We start from the raw sequence: 19,186 nt of genomic DNA on the forward strand, positions 1-19,186 counted from the left end.
ATATTAAGAAAATCCATACATTGTAAGTTTTAAGACATATCCACAAAAGCTGTAATTAAAAAAGCAAGGAATAATGTTTAAAGTAGTCACTTTAGGGATTATGAGACCAGCAGCTTGCTTAGGTCTGGTTAGTTGACATACATCTGTTTTAAAGCCTGGATATTAACCTCAGCATATTATATCTCTGAAATATTAGCTGGCAATAACTAATGATATAATAAGTTGTTTTCTTATAGGCTACAGGATATTTATCATCTTTTCTCTTAATTCTCACATTAAAAGAGTCTATTAGGTCCATCAGTAATGTAAATACTCTTGGAAAAATCTATTTTAATAATCTTTCTGACAATTGTCCATATATAGTGTTAATCATTGAAGACCAGCATAATTGGCTGGTTTAGGTTTCTCATATGCTGTCTTACACATGTTCCTGTCACTGGTGTGGTCAATTAGTTGCTTGGCTACCTCAGTTGCAGGGGTGGGGGGGGTGGGTAGAGATGTGGAATCAACACACAGACTCCGGGAGCTGGTGAGAACTGGCTGGTGACAAACCTCAAGTCAATGTCCAGTAGCTCAGTTTATTTTTGGAATGCACACAACTGTTACAGGGTTTGAGTGGGGTGTGCCCGTCAATCATACATAAGCAAGATAATATCCATAAGCCAATCATCTTCTGCCTAATGTAACCACACTGTGAGGAAACTCTAAATATTGCTGTCATGGTGGAAAGCAATCTGGAAGGATCTTTGTCCCTAAGGGAAGGGGCTTACTGAGTCAGGGATTTCATGCCCTGAAGCTCCTGACTCTTGGTTTCCTGGTCCGGTAGTTGGGCAATGCTAACCACAAGTGCTGAGGATGTGGTTTCATTGACGGCTCACTAGAGCAGAGCATCCCATTCTTCAGGTGTTCCTGTCAGGCCTGAAGGAATGTGAATTCCTCAAGCACTCCAAACTGCTCATAGCTGCTAGTCGCAACTGAAGGCTATTCCAACATTTCCTCCCCTTTTATTAAATTTGTTGCCAAAGGAGAACCATGATGAGAGAAGAAAGGAAAAGGGAAACGCATAGAAAAAAGGGCTAAGTAGCAAGAAAGAGAAAAGGGGAAACATCCAGACATGGCCCATTCCTGTAGCTGCAGTTGTTTCCTGCTGTGGTGAGCAGGCAGGCACTGTTGATTAGGTCTCTGTCACTTGGGTTCCGATCTGAGCTGGGCGTGGGGAGCAAAGCAGCCATCGGGGCAGGAGACCTCTCTCAGAAGGGGTGAAGAATTAGGCCTTTGCACAGATGGGGGGGTGAGGTTCTGTGCCTCACCTCTGTTGGCCCCCAAGTTTTCTCCTGATGGCCCCTCTGCGACTGTGCCTGTCTTAGGTTGTTCCTCCCTTGAGGAATCTTACCCGTCTTTGACTAACCAGCCATCCTCCGGGGCCAAACAGGGTGATGTGGAGTGTGCAAGGCATTGTCCCCGAGAGGGCTCTCTGTCTCCTTGATAAATAATGCCCCCGTGGCCTCCACACCAGCATTTACCTTAAGATCGGCAAACTCAGGTTTCTTCTCCATGGAGGGCCCAGCTCACAGCACTGGCTGGTGAGGCTGCATTCAGGAAGGAAGGAGAAAAGCCATAGACAGACAAACAATAATATCGTGACAAAGCTGAGAGACAGATAGATGAAGAGGAGAGCAGTGCTAAGACTCAGGGCATGATCCCTCATAGATAACTGGCCCTTAGTTGGTATTACTCACATCTGGTCCATAGCCGCCATCCATACAGATGCGGGAGAATCTATTATTCCAACACTATCTTTTTCTTAAAAGATACTTCCAGACAGCCTGTTTTCCATAAAATCAATATATAATTGACCATTGCAGACAGTACAATTAATCTAGTTATATGAGTGAACTTCTAGTCCACACTGTAATGTACATTAAAGGTGGATCTGGGAAATGGGTCCATGCAAGTCTTTTCATAATTTTTAGTTACCTGACAAGCTTGTGAAGCTGCATGGTTGTAAACTTATAGCTGGAAATTTACCTTCCTGTGCCAGGTTTCTCAGTCATTATTATGATGACTGGTTTAAACTCTCCTTTGATATCTGATTTAATTTACTGAATCATGTTTAGTAACATTAAGACTCTCAATATTACAATTGAAGAAAAAAATTTAAAATATTTTGTAAAATCTAATGTGTATCTGGGGTCCTGTATTCCCCATTCCCCCTTTTCTTTAATAAAATTGAGTAAAGGCTTGACATAAGTCATAAGTCATAGTATCATTAATTTAAGTTATAGATAATAGTACAAGTATTTAAATGATAAGAATAGATTTACATTTTATTGATTATTGTAATTTTTTAATATAGACTAGTTGATCCATCCTAATAATTTAGCTAGAACTCTCAATCTCTTTTTGAGAGAAGGTCTCAAAATATCTCTATATTTTAGAATATTATCCTTTAAATAGGTATCTCTTAATTGTCTTTAAAAAATATGATTGAGGTTATTTCCCAGTGTGGGGAGCAGTATATAAATCTTACTGTATTTTTTATAAATAGGTCCAGCCAGAGAATTTATATAATATCAATGAATTTTTAAAGTTTGTAATCTTTATTACTCAAAAGTAACATATACTTTAATTTAGAGAACCTCAGTCCTAACAACAAAATGTAAGAATCAACAATGTTTTTGAATCAATCAAATTTAGTCTCCAAGGACAATTGTCAAAATTGGAATCTAAGTTAGCAGTTTAATATACTTAGTGTTTAATCAATGATGTGAATTTATTTACCAAAATTAATCTTTGTCTTAAATAGTAAGAATCATCAGGCAATAAAGACCTTTTTTAAAAGAAATAAGCTTAACATTTTAATAGGTTTTTCTCATGTCAAAATATGGATAAAATCTTAGCTCACATCAGTAGAGTCAAATTAGGAAAATAGCCTGAAATATTCTTGAATTAATCATTTAAAATTTTTATAGTTAGTCCAGTACATATGAATCTCTTTTTTTATTTGTTGTAACTTTTTATATCATCTGGTTAGACAGTGATATAAAGATCTTTCTATTTAGAAAAATATTTTTATCATTAAAATTTAGAATATAAAGACCTTGTTTTACCCAGAGATGATTTTTTTCCCTTCTTTTTTGGAACTCCAATGTGTGCTTCCTCTCTGTTGAAGAATATTTATCTTCTAGAATTTTTTCTAGTTATACTTTAGAACAATTTCTGAAAACCTTAGAATCTATAAACAAATTATTATGCTTTGATAAGAAATATCAATGAAAATATAGTTAAAATCCTTAGATTTTTTTTTTCATTTTTTAGGTGTAGATGAACACAACACAATGCCTTTATTTTTATGTGGTTCTGAAGATCGAACATGGGTCCCGCCCATGCTACGCGAGCGCTCTACTGCTGAGCCACAATCCCAGCCCCATGATCCTTAGATATTAAATGCAGACAGAATTATTGTTTTGTTTATCATCTTATAAGTTTGTACAATAACTTGAGAATTAGAAACTACTTGAAGATTGTATTGTCTCTTAAAAGCAAATTTATAGTGAATACATTTATCTCAAAAATCTGTAACTGAAAGAGTATCAGATAAATGTATCTATAAAACATACAAATTATGGGTTTTCTGTTGAAGAAAAACAGTTAGACAAATATATATTAACTAAACAATTAGATATATGTGCTAATTATTTTATAGATTAACAACTATAGGTTATCTAAATATCTAGAAAAAAAATATATATTAAGAATAAGGACATAATTTATAATTGTATTAACTTTATGTAACCATGTGGTTCTTAAAAATATTTGGATCCATTTCAATATATTTTTAATTAGGAGTGCACTCTTTTATGTGACATCACTTGATGTAACTGAAATAAGATGCCTATGTATACATATTTATTTCTTGTAATCATAATGCCAGGAATGAGAATAAGGATTTTTTGTTCATCACAGGAACATTGCTGGCTTTTGTTCCTGTGGCAAGCAAATGCATCCCCATAACCTCCAAAATTAAAAGTGAAATACAAAGAAGCATGTTTGATATCTCTCATAAATAGAACATTATTTAGTAACACAACTATAGAGAAAAGTCAGGTTGTTTAACTCAAAACAAACTTAAATTTAGGGCTGCAACGTAGAAATCTGTGAAATTAAATTTTGTCTGAAAAAGATATCTTTTGTGAGTGTTTTTAAAAATGTAGGCTTTGAGCAGCTCTGATAGCTCCAGCAGGTCTGAAACAGAAAGTACAGCTAAGCGGCTGGAAGTGGGACCAGAAGTCCTGTCTGAGTGACTGTGGAAGAACCAATGGGAAGCCGGTGAAAATATGGGAGTGGGATCAGGAAGCCAGCTCCTCTGGAGAAGCTTCACGTGGTTACCATGGTGGTGGAAACGTTGCCCATTGTTCACGGCAAAAGTTCCCTGAGTTTTCCTAGCCAATTGCATTTCATTTGGTTTTGTCTGCCTTCCCCCCACCTGGCCAAGATCCTACAGCTGGTAGTGGCTTACTTTGTCTCTGCAACCTGTGGTTGCAGCCTGTGTCCTCTTATATTTTCTACTTTTCCTCATAGCACATGGGTGCTTTAAAAGTTTTAGCGAGAGATGCCAGCATTACCATGAGATATTAAGCTAGTGTGTGTTTGGCATTCAGGTCAAGTCAAAAGATTAAAAGGGTTAAAAAGCACTGCTAGCAGTGGGTCTAGTTACAGACCCCATAGGGAGCAGGGCTAAAGTCTTTTGTCCCCGGTGGCTGAGTTACAGCCCTTTTGATCCAGTAAGACAATCATGTAGCAAAGAGGTTTAGTACAAACTTTCTGAGTATTCACAAAAACAATAGAAAATTGAAATTTACTTCTCTCCAGGTAAACATCACAACATTTTCTCTCCCCTTTTCTCACTCTCCTAGCATAAACTTCTAGTACATTAAACCCCAAAAATCTTTTTATAAAGATTTACAAAAACAATTCAAAAAAGTCCATAAAAGCACTCTTTCCATGGGAGAGGACTCAACTCAACACACAGCCCATTAATCATCCTAGTAACTCTTTACATTTATTTAGAGTCTCTAGAATTATACCCCAATATTAAAAATTTTAACGTCGCAGATTTTCCTTCTATCTAATTCACTTATTTTCTACAATTCCACCCACAATACTCTGAAATCCTAAGCATGCTTAACTTCTGGAGAGAAATACAAAACTCACTTAAACTTTTAAAAATTTTTATATTGAAGTTCCCGTATGAGCCAGCATTTGTGGCTTTTTGTCCTTGTGGGTTAAAGACTCAGACCTTTTAGCCCCATGTTGGGCACCAATTGCCTGGTTTCTGTTTGCGACTAAAATGCTCAGGGGTCACTCCAGGTAAACTGGGCTGACTGGGCTGTGCAAAATAACCACACAAGAGACACAAATACCTTTTTCTTTGGGGTCACTGTGACAGCTCCTCTGACCTTAAGGATCCCCAGGAAGAGACAGAGAGAAAGAGAGAGAGCACGATGCCACACATGCTGACCCCTTTTATTGAGGAGAAGCTATTCAAATGAGGCAAGGGGTCAGGTTTCAGGGGGCTGACTCTATCTTCATGATGTCCACTGTCAGCAGGTTGACTGACATCTAGGTAGGCCACACCCAAGGGCACAGTAAGAGAAGGGGACACACACAAGGCACTTCCATGGAACATTCTATCCTAATCAGGGCAAGGGGTAATATTACAAAGGAACAGGTGAGCATAGTTCCACCCATGGGGCTGTAGGATGACACACCCAGGCACAAAAACAGTCACTCAAACCCTAGAGCAGGACAGTCTAGCAGCATGTGTGCCTGACTCCACATCGCCCAGCAGGGGAGTTAACTCAGTCACTTGTGAGGTTGGTTTCCCACATTCCACTCCTCAGTATATCCAAAGACTTAAAATCAGTGTACTATAATGACACAGCCACATCAATTGTAGCTCAATTCACAGTTGTCAAGCTATGGAACCAACCTAGGTGTCCTTCAACAGATGAATAGATAAAAAAATGTGGTATATATATATATATATACACAATGAAATATTACTTAGCCATAAAAGAGAATAAAATTATGGCATTTGTTGATAAATGGATAGAACTGAAGACTATCATGCTAAGTGAAATAAGCCAACCCCCCTCCACACCAAAGGCCAAATGTTCTCTGTGATATGTGGATGCTGACTCACAATAGGTGGGGAGGGGTGAGGAGTGGAGGTTCACTGGATTGGATAAGGGCAAATGGGGGAAATGGAAGAGGAATGGGAATGGTAAAGACAATAAAATGAATTGAACATAACTTTCCTATGTTTATACGTGAATACACGACCTCATCATGTATAACCACAAAAAAGGTATAAAAAAGATTGAAAATGCTGTTTTATAATATTCATTCTATATTGATTTTTGCTGTCCTTCACTTCTTTTCATTTATAATCATCAAACTTTTCATAACACTGAATTCCAGATTGGTCTTGCCATATAATCATCCCTGCAGAATTTTTTGTGAACTTCTAGAAAAAGTGACCTCCAGTTCTTTTGAATTTTAGAGAATAAGGCCAACATATACTCTCTTCTTCATTTTTCTTTATTTCCAAAAGTTAATACAAATATTTATTTGTTCAGCATGATATTATTTGACTATAAATTTGAATAATCTTAAATATACATTTATATTCTTTTTGTTGTTGTTGTTGTTACTGGGGATTGAACTCAGGGGCACTTAACCACTGAGTCTCATCCCCAGCCCTATTTTGCATTTTATTTAGAGACACGGTCTCACTGAGTTGCTTAGTGCTTCATCATTGCTGAGGCAGGCTTTGAACTTGCAATCCTCCTGCTTCAGCCTCTTGAGCCGCTGGTATTATAGGCATGTGCCACTGTGCCCAGCTAGATTCTTAAGAACATGTTTAGCATAGTATATGAGCACAATAGACATTAGTATATATCTGTAACTTCTCCTTTTTTTTTTTGCCGACTATAATGTCAAGTTGCTCAATTTTCTTGCAAGGCAAAAAGAGTTACCTAATGAATTACGGGTTGGTATAAGACAGGATATATTCAAAAAGAGAAATGTAACTATCAGAATTAGAGGCTTACAGACCAGGGGAAAAACCATGAGACTGAAAACTGAAAGGGTGCTTTCAGAAAATATGAATGCACAAGGCTTCCAGGGAAGCTGCCAGTGTCTGAGGCCCAGAGGTGAGGAATTCTCTGGTAGAGCCCTGGAGCTTCTGAAAACAGCAATTGGTGATCTCATATACCACAAAACTAATGTCGGAAATTCTTCAGAGGAAGCTTGGCAAAACCTACACTTGCTGTCACCAGTAGTAGAGCACACAGTGGCCACTTTTCTTTTGCCTTTCAACTCTTAAGCTAACGCCAGTCATTGCTGGAGTCTAACCATATCTTTCTGATAATGGAGTCTAGAAATAGTAGCTTTTTTGATTCATGCCCTTGGGATAGAGAGAAAAGCTTTTCAGAGAGGGGATCATATGTTTCATCAGTAAATTTATCCTTATTGATTGTGAGCACATTTGTTACAATACACTATCACTTTTCATTTTCTAATTTGTGTCCATAAGTGGGAAATATACTTGATATAGTGAATACTGTGGCACTCCACCCAGATCCCAAATCAGTTTCACAGTACTGATTTACTTACTGGCAATTTTTCTCAGCCATGGATTCTACCTTGCTTGAGCTTACACCTCCTTCACAGGCAATCTTTAACTAATAACTAGCTAATAGACCCAAAGTCACAGTGCTCTTGTCTTAAACTACAGTTAATTTGAATGGCCATCCCTATAGGATTATCTGGGGCTAAAATTTCAATCACATTGAGTCAACTTCTCCTTCTGGCCAATTCTGCCTTCCTCACATACTGCAGTTGTACCTCCCTTGGGTCTTCCCAAACTACTTTCCATCTCAAAGTATCTTTGAATGAACCCAACCAAAGGTATGTGTTACAAATTTTAAATTAAATTGCTTAAATAATTGCTATGTTGAAAAAAAAAGAAGTAAAATTATAAGACAAACATTGTTATATTTGTAAAGATAATTTAGTAAATGTCTACTCATGGTACAAATATGATTGCATACCCAAATGGAAGTAATTCTTTCCATGCATCTTGCTAAAATTTCTTCTAATAAACTACAAGTACCTGAACATTTTTTTAAAAAAACTTTTTAGTTGTAGATGGACACAATACCTTTATTCATTTATATTTATGTGGTGCTGAGGATCAACCCCAGTATCTCACATGTGCTAAGCAAGTGCTCTACCACTGAGCACTACCCCAGCCCTGTACCTGAACATTTTTAAAGGTAAATTTTCTCTTTCTTTTCAGTGTTAGTTACTTAGTATTAGTATTTACAACTTGTTTCTTTAAAATTGTTAGCATGTTTGCTGCAGCTTCTTGAAGATCTACCAACATAGTTCTCAGTCATACACATATTTTATGCGGGCAAATTTCTGCAAGTTGTCCATAATGCACAAACATATATGAAGATATATATCATCATAATTCACCAATGTTAAAGTAGAAGCCATTTATCAGGTATTTAATTAAGTGCAAATGAAGAAATAGGTGCATTTCTTGATTTGCTTGGCACACTCCAAGTAATCAGTTAATGATTGTTAGTTATTTTAGTACTCCCTTCTTCATACTTTTATGTATCCTGGTTTGAAAGATGCATCATCTTTTCTCAAATGGCATGATCTTTGCTCTCTAACTAATTGGGGAGGCAAGACATGACAAATGTTAAGTATCCTCATTATTGTGTGTAGGCTTTCTAATTATGGTCATTTCTCTGGAAGCTCACCTACCTGTATCCCTTGCTCTCTCCACCCTCTACAGACACATAAAACAGAATAATAGGTCAGTTGGTTTAGTTTTCTGGTTGTTTCTTATTTTTTGTTGTTTCTTTTATTCCAAGACAGAGAGACTAACTCATGTCAACTTACATAAATTAATAAGTAGAATTTACTGTAGCCATATATTTGATTCCAATATTCAAAGTTAAAACTTTAAAAGTAGTCTTGAGCTGGGTGCGGTGGCGCATACCTGTAATCCCAGTGGCTGGGGAGGCTGAGGCAGGAGGATTGTGAGTTCAAAGCCAGCCTCAGCAACAGCAAGGTGTTAAGAAACTCGATGAGATCCTGTTTCTAAATAAAATACAAAATAGGGCCGGGGATGTGGCTCAGTGGTTGAATGTCCCTGAGTTCAATCCCCAGTACACAATGCCCTCCCCCGCTTAAAAACAAAAACAAAAACAAAAACAGTAGCTCTCAGAAAAGAGAGGAAACATAGACACTGAGGATCCATGAAGCAGGAATGAGGAGCATATTCATCAGGATGATCCAGCTCCCCCTGTTTATTCTTTGATACATTAGACTATCATTAGTCATATTCCTGTCCTTTGGCCTGGTCAGGCACTTAAAGAAACCTGGCTCAGTTTTAAGATTTGAAGATCTATTTTTTGATTCATGCTCTGGGATGGGTTCCCACTAACCAAAGTACACAGTTGAATTCAGTGCCAGAGTCACTTCGGCCTCTGAGAGGACATCAGCAGGAAGTGGGACAAAAGGAAGGAGCTCATATCACTGATGAACACACAGCCACCACACCAGCCCTGAAAGTCTCCCCCTGCACTATGTGTGAGAGGACAACCAGCCTACAGACAGATGGACTGACAGAATAAGAGAGAGGTTGGTTGAAGACATTGTTATCTTACATGCTTCACTTATAGACAGCTAAATCAAATCCATTTGTTAAACTGGAAAGAAGATCTTGACGCAAACAGAGAAGGTAAAAAGGATCATGTTGTCCACTTGGTTCCACTTGTGCTCTCAGCATGTTATAACAAGAGAGACAGCAGATTTCGAAAAGAAAGAAATAACAAAAGAAGGAAAGAAGGAAAGGGGAAGGTGGGGTGGTGGAGGAAATAATACTATGAAATATTTTTGGTGAAAGAGTGGGTCTATGTGCCAAATATAAAGAGGGAAAAGAAGATAATGCCTAAACAAAAAGAAATCCAGACTCAGAGTACCAGCAGCAATTGTAAAATAAATAAATAAATAAATAAATAAATAACATGTCAGAGATATATCTATGCTTTCATTTTCATTTGCCATTTTTAAGCAGAATAATTACATATTAAGCTACTTTTGGAAACAACTCCTGTGTCAAAAAAAAATTAAATTACAAGGACAAATGTTTGCATTGTTGGATTGCTAGAAGTTAATATATAGAGAGCCAAAATATTAATTTTAAGAAAAATGGAATGTAGTGAACAGTATTAATTTGCAGGGGTTCCTGGGGACAGCTATTTTAAATTTAAATTTAGTGGTTTAACAAGTACTGCAAGTGGAAAGATGTCATTTGACAAAAATAAGTGGTTGTAAAGCAAGCAAAGACACTCTTTTATAAAATCCATATTCAGTTATCTGCAGAGAATTCCCACCTAAAAATAAATTGGATGTGTGGTTTAAATGCTCAATCATAGAGGAATCTTCCTAGTCTGAAATGTCAACAAGTACATCACTGTAAGCCCAGACTTTAAATGATTTGAAGCCTCTGAGCTGTCAAAGGATTGCAGTGTCTAGCAGATGCCACAAAGCAGAGTATATAACCTTAATATCTAGAGCTCTAGATGGCCAGATGACCATAAGTTCACAACTGTCACTCAGCTCACTGTCTAGGTTTTCCAATGATAGTAAAAAACTGAATAATAAAAAATTCAGGGCAATCTCTTCAGCATATTTAGCCAGAAGGCACCATCTCATTGTCTCCCAATACTCCTATATATGTTATAACTCCTACACACACACACACACACACACACACACACACACACACACACACATATATATATATACACATAACACACACACACACACACATATATATATTATATATATATATAAAACACTCCTATACATATGTGTATATATATTGTTGTTTTTTCAAGAAAGTAAAAGAAATTCCCAGAATCTAAACTCCAAAGAATTAAAGATGTCACTGGTACATTCTCACTGCCATTTCACCCAGCTTAGGCTCATTTGTCTAACTCAGTAACTTCCTCCTTCCCACCAGTTGAGTTAAAATGAACCCACAGATTAAGGAAATGAGTTTTGTGTTCATGCAAAGTTAGGAGTTGTGGCTCTTAATAAGGCATATGCCCACGGAACCAGGTGAATATTTTTTTTTTAAAGTCACCATCAGTGACCTACGGTTACAAGGAAGCATGTTCTGAGCTCAGCTATGGTGGAAGAAAAGAATTTTCCTTGAAATTTCAAAATGTCAAGTGTGCATTCATGTGGCTTGTGTATAAAAACTGTGTTACTTTACCCCAAAAGAGAAATTAATATAAGAAGCTAGCAGCAATAAAGTCTGTCCCCTGGCAAGATGCTAAGTTAACACAGGACTCAGAGGATTTCCATGAATAAATATCTGTATTCATTGGTAAACATCAACAAGTACAAAACACACAAGGAAATAAGTCAGCAGAGTCGGCAGACAAAATAAACATCAGAAGTCTACAGATACTGAAATAATCATATGCAGAATAGAGTCTAATAAGCTACTTAACAGCAAACACTCCATAGTCACATAACCTGAGTTGGATGACATTGGACAGGTTGCTTAAGTTTTCTGTACCTTGATTTCCTTATTAATTAAAGAAGTTATCAATTAAATGACAAGCCCAAATCTATCACTTTGGGTTTCATGAAATGTATAAAGTGCTAAAACACTTCAAATGACAAATGTTTGTATTGATGAATTGCTAGAAATTAACTTAGAAAGCTTAAATACTCAAACGATGCCTCAATTGCATATTAATCTCTATATAAATGTTAGTTACCACTATTAATTATAATTACAGTAAAGTTAACTTGAAAATATAAAAAGCCATAAATACTATACAAATAAACTAAATAGATTTTATCCAAATAGCTTCTTTATATTGACTTAATAAATACTTGGAGAAAGGAATTTTGAGCCTATCTCCATGAAGGATATCACTCTATAATTTGCATTTCTTTTTTAAAATTTTTTTTAGTTGTCAATGGACCTTTATTTTATTTATTGGTACACAGTGCTGAGAATCAAACTCAGTGCCTCACACATGCTCTGCCACTGAGCCACAATTCCAGCCCTAATTTGCATTTCTTGTAATGTATTTGCTAGGTTTTGCGATCAGAGTTGTACATCCTCCATAAAACAACTCGGAATATCTTTTGTCCTCCTCTACTTCTGAAAGTTTGTATGAGAGTAGTATTATTTCTCCTTACATTGTTGATAAAATTCATAAGGCTCTGAATTATTTTTTGGGAGAGCTTTTGGAAAACAAAACCTGTACATGATGTCTTTTTCCAAATTTGGGAAATAAACTCATTTCTTCAATATTCTACTTTTTCATTCTCTCTTCTCTTGATCCTTCAGTTATACTTGTGTTAAATGGATTAATAACTTTCCATAAAGCTCTGAGGCTCTATTTATTGCTCTTAAATTTGAATTCTCTCAATCATTCAGCCTAAATAATTTCAGAATCCACTATTTTCTAGTCCACTGGCTTTTCCCTCTGTACTTTCTGATGTTCTGTGAAATCATCCAGTGACTACTTCACTTCAGCTCTCAATGTTTATATTGTTCTTATTTAATATTCCTATTTCTATGCTAAGATACTTGTTTATGCATTATGAACATACTTATTTAAAGTTCTTGAACATATTTCCATCGGGTGTTTGAATTCTTACCTACAAACTGCAGTAAATGGGTTATTTGAGGATTGGTTTTGTTGACTTTTTCTTGGCTTGAGTATGGGTCACATTTTCTTATGCTTATTGACATATATTAATATATACTCTCTATATACTAATATATGTGACACACAGATATAAAACATCACAATTTGATACATTGTAGCATTGTTGAATTATTTTATGTTCATCTAAAGAACTTTAAATTTTTTTCTAGAGTCAGTTTACTTGGTTAGACTCAATTCTAAATACTCTCTCATGTGTGTAGCAAGAGAAATCTCCACTCGATTCTTTAAACTTCTAGACAGTACATTTTCACCATAGTTCTCTGTGGACCAGAAATTGAATTTTTAGCAATTATCAAGTTATTTGGGAATTTTTATATGGAGATTCTGGCCCTACTTCCCTGTGGTTCCTTCCAATCCTTCTAAGGTTCTCTGAAATTTTATAATTGTTTATAATTGTTTTGCTGACAAATCTTACCCACTAAACCTTTTTCATTCATAGACTGCTGATTAATTTTCGCTCAATTTTGTTCACTTCTTAGGGCTTTCATTTTTTTTTTTAATAAATATGTTTTGTCCAGTGGGGTTACTCTGAGAAGGACTGTTTTCCAGAAAACAAAACATTAATTGAATTTAAAAACTGCACTTATTAGTTCTTTACATATACTCTCTCTTTTTTCCATTAAATTAAACACACATGGGAAGAAAACTTGTAGGTAATGAATCAGAAGAAACAATGCACAATAATAGACATATTAGAGTATATATAACGACAGCAAAAGAGAAGTTGTAAAAGATTTGCTCGAAGCATGATCCAATGGGCACAATTCTACTGAAGATAAAAATCTTGGATTTATATCAAAGAACTAAACAACAACTAAAACACTTGAATAAGAACCATTTATACGCATCACTAACTGAACAAAAATTGGGATCTGGATGCTAAGAAAAGAAGAGAAGAGTGGAAAGTGTAGGTATCAAGTCACTTTCATCATTCACCTATATTTTCATGGCTTCAAGGGCCTCAACACAGTAACCAAATCCTGGGACACCTTGAAGTGTAGAGTCCAATAATACATATCTCTATTTATGAAGCACAAACCAGGAAGGACTTTTCCCTTGGTGTAAAATTTAACTAAAATCCATAACTACTACCTGCATTCCCCACCATAGAACTACAAAGAAATGAACCCTCTCTTATCTTAACAGTAAAACAAAAGGAGAAAGTAGTACCAGAATAAAAAGTCCCAGAAAGTAGTCACAAGCTAGCCTCTCTAAATTGAGGGTTTTCCAATGTTTGTATTCATCAGTATCACATGGAGATCTTACTTAAAATGATTTGAAGGGACCTGCCTCAAAGATCTATAGATCTAGTAGATTCTGAATTTGCATTTATAAAAATTGCCAAATGATACCAATATGGCTGGTTTAGGAAAAGACTCTGAAAATCATTACCTTGGGTTTGTTAGCCAAATTTTATATCATGTAGGGAAATTCCAAAGCTTAGAAGTTGAGTGACTAAGACAGGCAATATCTCCTAATAACCAAATCTCCTTGGAGGATCCCATGTTTGCTTTAGACATAAAATATTTCTACATGTAAAAGTCCATGGATAAACAACATATCGTACACAGAAACATAACAGAACAAGAAAATATACCATTAATGAGAAAGAAGAAACATTGAAACAGACTTTAATTATGAGAAAGCAACTGAAAAAGAACTATGACTGACATGCTTGTCGAAAAAGTTTTGAGAATAAGATTATGACAAGAAGTTATAAGAAAGGCCAAAATGTTAAAACAGCCAAGCAACTTCCAAAGTCAGAAAATATGACAATTCAGTTTCATAGAAAATTATACATATTCAAGGAGAAGATGGACATGAAGAAATTACAATGCTGTACAGAGATAAAACAGGAAATTTAAGATGCTAAGCAACATGGAGAATAAAATGAATAGAGTGGAAAGTTTTCATATATAGAGGATTAAAGAAATAGGGTATAAAAGTACCAGACTATTTGCCTGCCTCTCCATGACATAGAACCATAACCACAGGTTTGTAGGTGTGGAGGCTTATAAGAAAGCAATGGAGTTAAACAGTAGTGAGTCAGTGACCAGGTGAAGCCCAGAAATATTCTATATTGGTATATTAAGTGAAGCATCATGAGGGCCCAGTGGTTTGGAGAGGTGAAGGGAAGAACGGGTAGAGGTGAAAAAAAGAGAAAGACCCAGAAATCTCCACATATGCAGAGTCTGGTACCTTGCAAATATGTAGTGTAAACAAACAAGAGATCTGGGATCTTCAAGGTAAACTTGTCCTGGAGAAGAACTTCTCTGCATTTTTCAAGTATGCATATGATGCTGTAGCTGGGAGCCATCATGAGAAGGGTCCCATTGTTTGAACTTACTGCTTGCAGGATCAGAAGTCCCAGTATGTTTATATCTACAAGGCCCAAAGGCCTCTTCTATGTACTGGCTCAGTGTGAGGCTACCTCTAGAGACAGTTTTGGCCCAGGGGAGAAATTCAGGTACAAATTTACTGAGAATTCTATGTGGTGGGAAGCACAGACAGTGATATAATGGGAATCAGAAGACTCATCCCATTAAAATTGATAGTTCAGGCCAGGTGCAATGGTGCACACCTGCAATCCCAGTGACTCAGGAGGCTGAGGCAGGAGGACCATGAGTTCAAACCAGCTTCAACAAATTAGCGAGAGGCCCTAAGCAACTCAGTGAGACCGGACTCTAATAAAATATAAAAAAGAGTTGGGGATGTGGCTCAGTGGTTTAGTGCCTCTGGGTTCAATTACTGATACTAAAAAAAAAAAAAAAAAAAAAAAAAAAAAGTTGGTAGTTCAGGAGATCAGTTATTAAAGCCCAAGGGAGAGGAGAATCGTTGGTGACTTTGGGTGAAATGTAATTTGGGGGATCCAGAATTGTGGGTGGTGAATTGTATGGAACTTGTTACTTCCTTACTCCTCACAGCACAGACCTTTTCAGTGCTTGGTGCCCTCTGCACTCACAGGGGCACCCAAGGACTAACCCAGCTTTTGTTATGCTCCTACAACATGTAGCTCAGAGAGCTCCAGAAAGAGATTTTGCCTATCTAGCTTGGCATTTTATGCTGGCTCATTAATGCTAGTTTAGGCCCACCTTTAGAGCAAGCAGACAAGAGACTATGTAAAGAATAATTGCCTGGTGAGTGTCACACTCCACAATAGCTCATCCCAACTTGCAAATCACCTGAAAGGAAATTCAAAGGGCTTTAGCCACAGATCACTTCCACCAGTCACCAGGCAAGGAAAGAAATGGGAAAAAATGGGAAAGACGTATTGGATAGAACCATTGCTCTATACTTTTCTAATTACTCCTCTTTTTAATTGTTCTTTTTTTCACTTTTTATCTCTTTTCCTGTTTCTTAATCTTGATTTATCTCTTTTATTTAAAAATATTTTTATTCTACATTTTCTTACACTGTCATTGTTTTTAATCTTTTTGTTTGATTTTTATTTTCTTTTGTCTTTTTACTTTGTAGTTTCTTATCCTTTCTTTTTCAGTCATTGTTGCTACTCCTTGCTGCTTCTGTTGTTATTTTACTGTTTCTCTCTCTCTCTCTCTCTCTCTCTCTCTCTCTCTCTCATCAGAACTAGGAATCAACCTGGGACTTAGCTCACATTAGGTGGGTGTTCCAACACTGAGCCACACTCCCAGCACAGATGAGAGGAAATGCAACTAGCTCAAACCACGATCCAGTCCCATCCAAACCCTGGTAGATACTTCAACTTAAATAATAAAAAGGGGACATAAGGCTCCAGATTATGATATATCTATGAGTGGGTACAACTAGGGCTATCTGATATACTATTCCTACACAGTCAGTCCCATAGTAATAGCAAAGAGAAATAACGCCATGCTGTAGAATTGTGGATACCACAACCATGAAGGCTCTTGGCATCAGTCTCTCCCACAAACTGTGAGATCACACATCAGTGACAAAGGTAGATGAGAGTGCCACAGAGGGGAAGCACTGATCTAAGCCCTGTCTCTCCATGTGAAACACCAGGAAATGCATTAGTAGTGGCTAGAACTTCAGGCCTTCCCCTTGATTAAAACAGTCAATACCAGAATGGCTTTCATGTGACAGAGCCAATGCCAACAATGCCCATAGAAACCCCTACCATCTAATAGGAGCATCCACTTACTTTGTTTAAATAACCACAGAGCGAAAGTGAACCTCACATATTCTGTGGCCTATAAAACAACAGTCTAAAATACCAGATAAATCCCACTTTTGCATGATCTACAGAAAATGTGGCTCCATCAGGTTCTGACACTTTACACATTGTGTCAAAACTCTCCAGTCATAGCCAAAGAAACCATAGAAATTACATCATGAAGCCCACTTGGAATTAAACTCTACACATCAATACTCCCAAAAAATCATTAAGAAAAAACTTATTAAGAAGACCTTCACAGACAATGATAGAGATATTCACCAACAGACTCATATATCACAGCATAGAAACACAAGTAATATGTAAAAAGGCAATATGACACTGTCTAAAGTTTATAATTTTATAGTAACAGATTCCAAAAGTTTCAGAATAGTTGAAATGTTAAATAAAGAATACAAAAGAATAATTTCTAAAAAGCTCAATAATATAAGAGGATACAAACAAACAGTTGAATGAATTGGGGAAAATAATGCAGAATATGAATAAGAAATTCAATTGAAAGACAAAGGATTTTGAAAATAAATTATACAGAGGCCTTGCAAATGCAAAACTCCATAAGTCAAATAAAACACTAAGGTGAAAACCTCACAAACAGACTAGCACAAGCGGATCCAAGAATATTAGGGCTTGAAGAGAAATTTAATGAAATATCATATTTAATAGTAAAAATGAAATAAAGAAAGAATAAAGAGAATAGACAATTTATTGTGGACACCATTAAAAGAACAAATGTTTGCATATTCAGAATAGATGGGGAGAAGAGCTCCAGACTGAGGCATAACAAACATGTTCAATGGAATGACAACAGAAAATTTTCTGAAGCTTGAAAAAGACATGGACATCCAAGTACAGGAAATATGTAGAACCCTACGTAGACATGAACAGAGAAGAACTTCTCCATGGCCTATAGTTAGGTTGTCAAAAGTACAGGACAAGCAAAGAATGTTAAAATCTGTAAGACAAGTGCCAATTCATATTTAAAGGGCTTGGAATGATGTATTTTGAGTCCTGAGAAAAAGAAAAAGAAAAACTACCAATGAAGATTATAATACTCAGCAAAGTTATCCTGCAGAATCATAGAAGAAATAAAAACCTTCTGAGATTAGCATAAACTAAGTGAATTTATAAACATCAGACCAGAATTACAGAAGATACTTAAGAGGATCCTATATCCAGAATAGGAGGAATAGCAAATCCAATCATGGGAGTCAATGAATATCTACAGAATATTCCATCCAACAGCCGCAGAATACATGTTGTTTTCATCGGCATTTGAAGCTTTTCCCCAAACAGCCTATTAGGGCAGAAAACAAGTCTTAACAAATTTTAAGAAGTTGAAATAATATCTTGCATCTTATTTCATCACAGTGGAATACTAGAAATCAACAGGAAGAGAAACTGCAGAAATTATGCAACAACATGGGGATTGGATAACACAATATTAAATGACAAACTATATGGCAATAAGTTGGAAAATCTAGAATAAATCGACAAATTTATGGACATATATAACCTACCATAATTAAACAAAGAGGGTTTAAAAAAATCTAAATAGATCAATATGAGGAATGAGATTGAAAGAGTAATAAAAAGTCTCCCAATAAAAAACAACACAGGACAGAATGAATTCCCTGTTAAAATTGCCAGACATTTAAAGAAGAATTAACAACAATGCTCTTAATTATTCCATAATGTAGAAAGGGAGGGAAACCTTCCAAACTCATTATATGAAGCAGTATCACCCTGCTATAAAAACCTAATGAGGATCAGCTAAAACAGAAACTATAGATCAATATCCCTGATGACATAAATGTGAAAATTCTCAATAAAATACTTGCAAATAAAATCCAATAGCATGTTAAAAATATTACTCACTATGAACAAATTAGTTTCATTCCAGGATTGCAAGAATGGTTCGACTTATGGAACTTATGCAAATCAATAGATGTAATACAGCACACAAATAGAATTTTGGATAAAAAGCAAATGATAATCTCACTGATGCAGAAAAAAGGCCTTAAATAAATTAAGTATAGAAAAATCATACTGCAACATAGTAAAGCAAGCATTTCCCCTAAGAGCAGGAACAAGATATGGGAGTCCACTCTCACCACTTTTTTCCCAACATAATGCTAGAAATTTTAGCCAGAGCAAATTTGCAATA

At 36.1% G+C, this 19,186-nt stretch overlaps 1 long non-coding RNA gene across 1 annotated transcript; it reads right to left on the reverse strand.

Moving 5' to 3' along the window:
* Positions 1 to 315: 315 nt before the first annotated feature.
* Positions 316 to 4,169, reverse strand: LOC125612947. The gene is made up of 3 exons (XR_007343428.1): positions 4,129 to 4,169; positions 3,111 to 3,181; positions 316 to 1,589 (listed from the first exon to the last, which is right to left on the reverse strand). It is a non-coding gene; the product is annotated as an uncharacterized LOC125612947 (long non-coding RNA).
* Between the last annotated feature and the right edge of the window lie 15,017 nt (positions 4,170 to 19,186).

This window comes from Marmota marmota, unplaced genomic scaffold, assembly GCF_001458135.2.
Source record: "Marmota marmota marmota unplaced genomic scaffold, marMar, whole genome shotgun sequence".
In the NCBI taxonomy this organism is placed as follows: domain Eukaryota; kingdom Metazoa; phylum Chordata; class Mammalia; order Rodentia; family Sciuridae; genus Marmota; species Marmota marmota.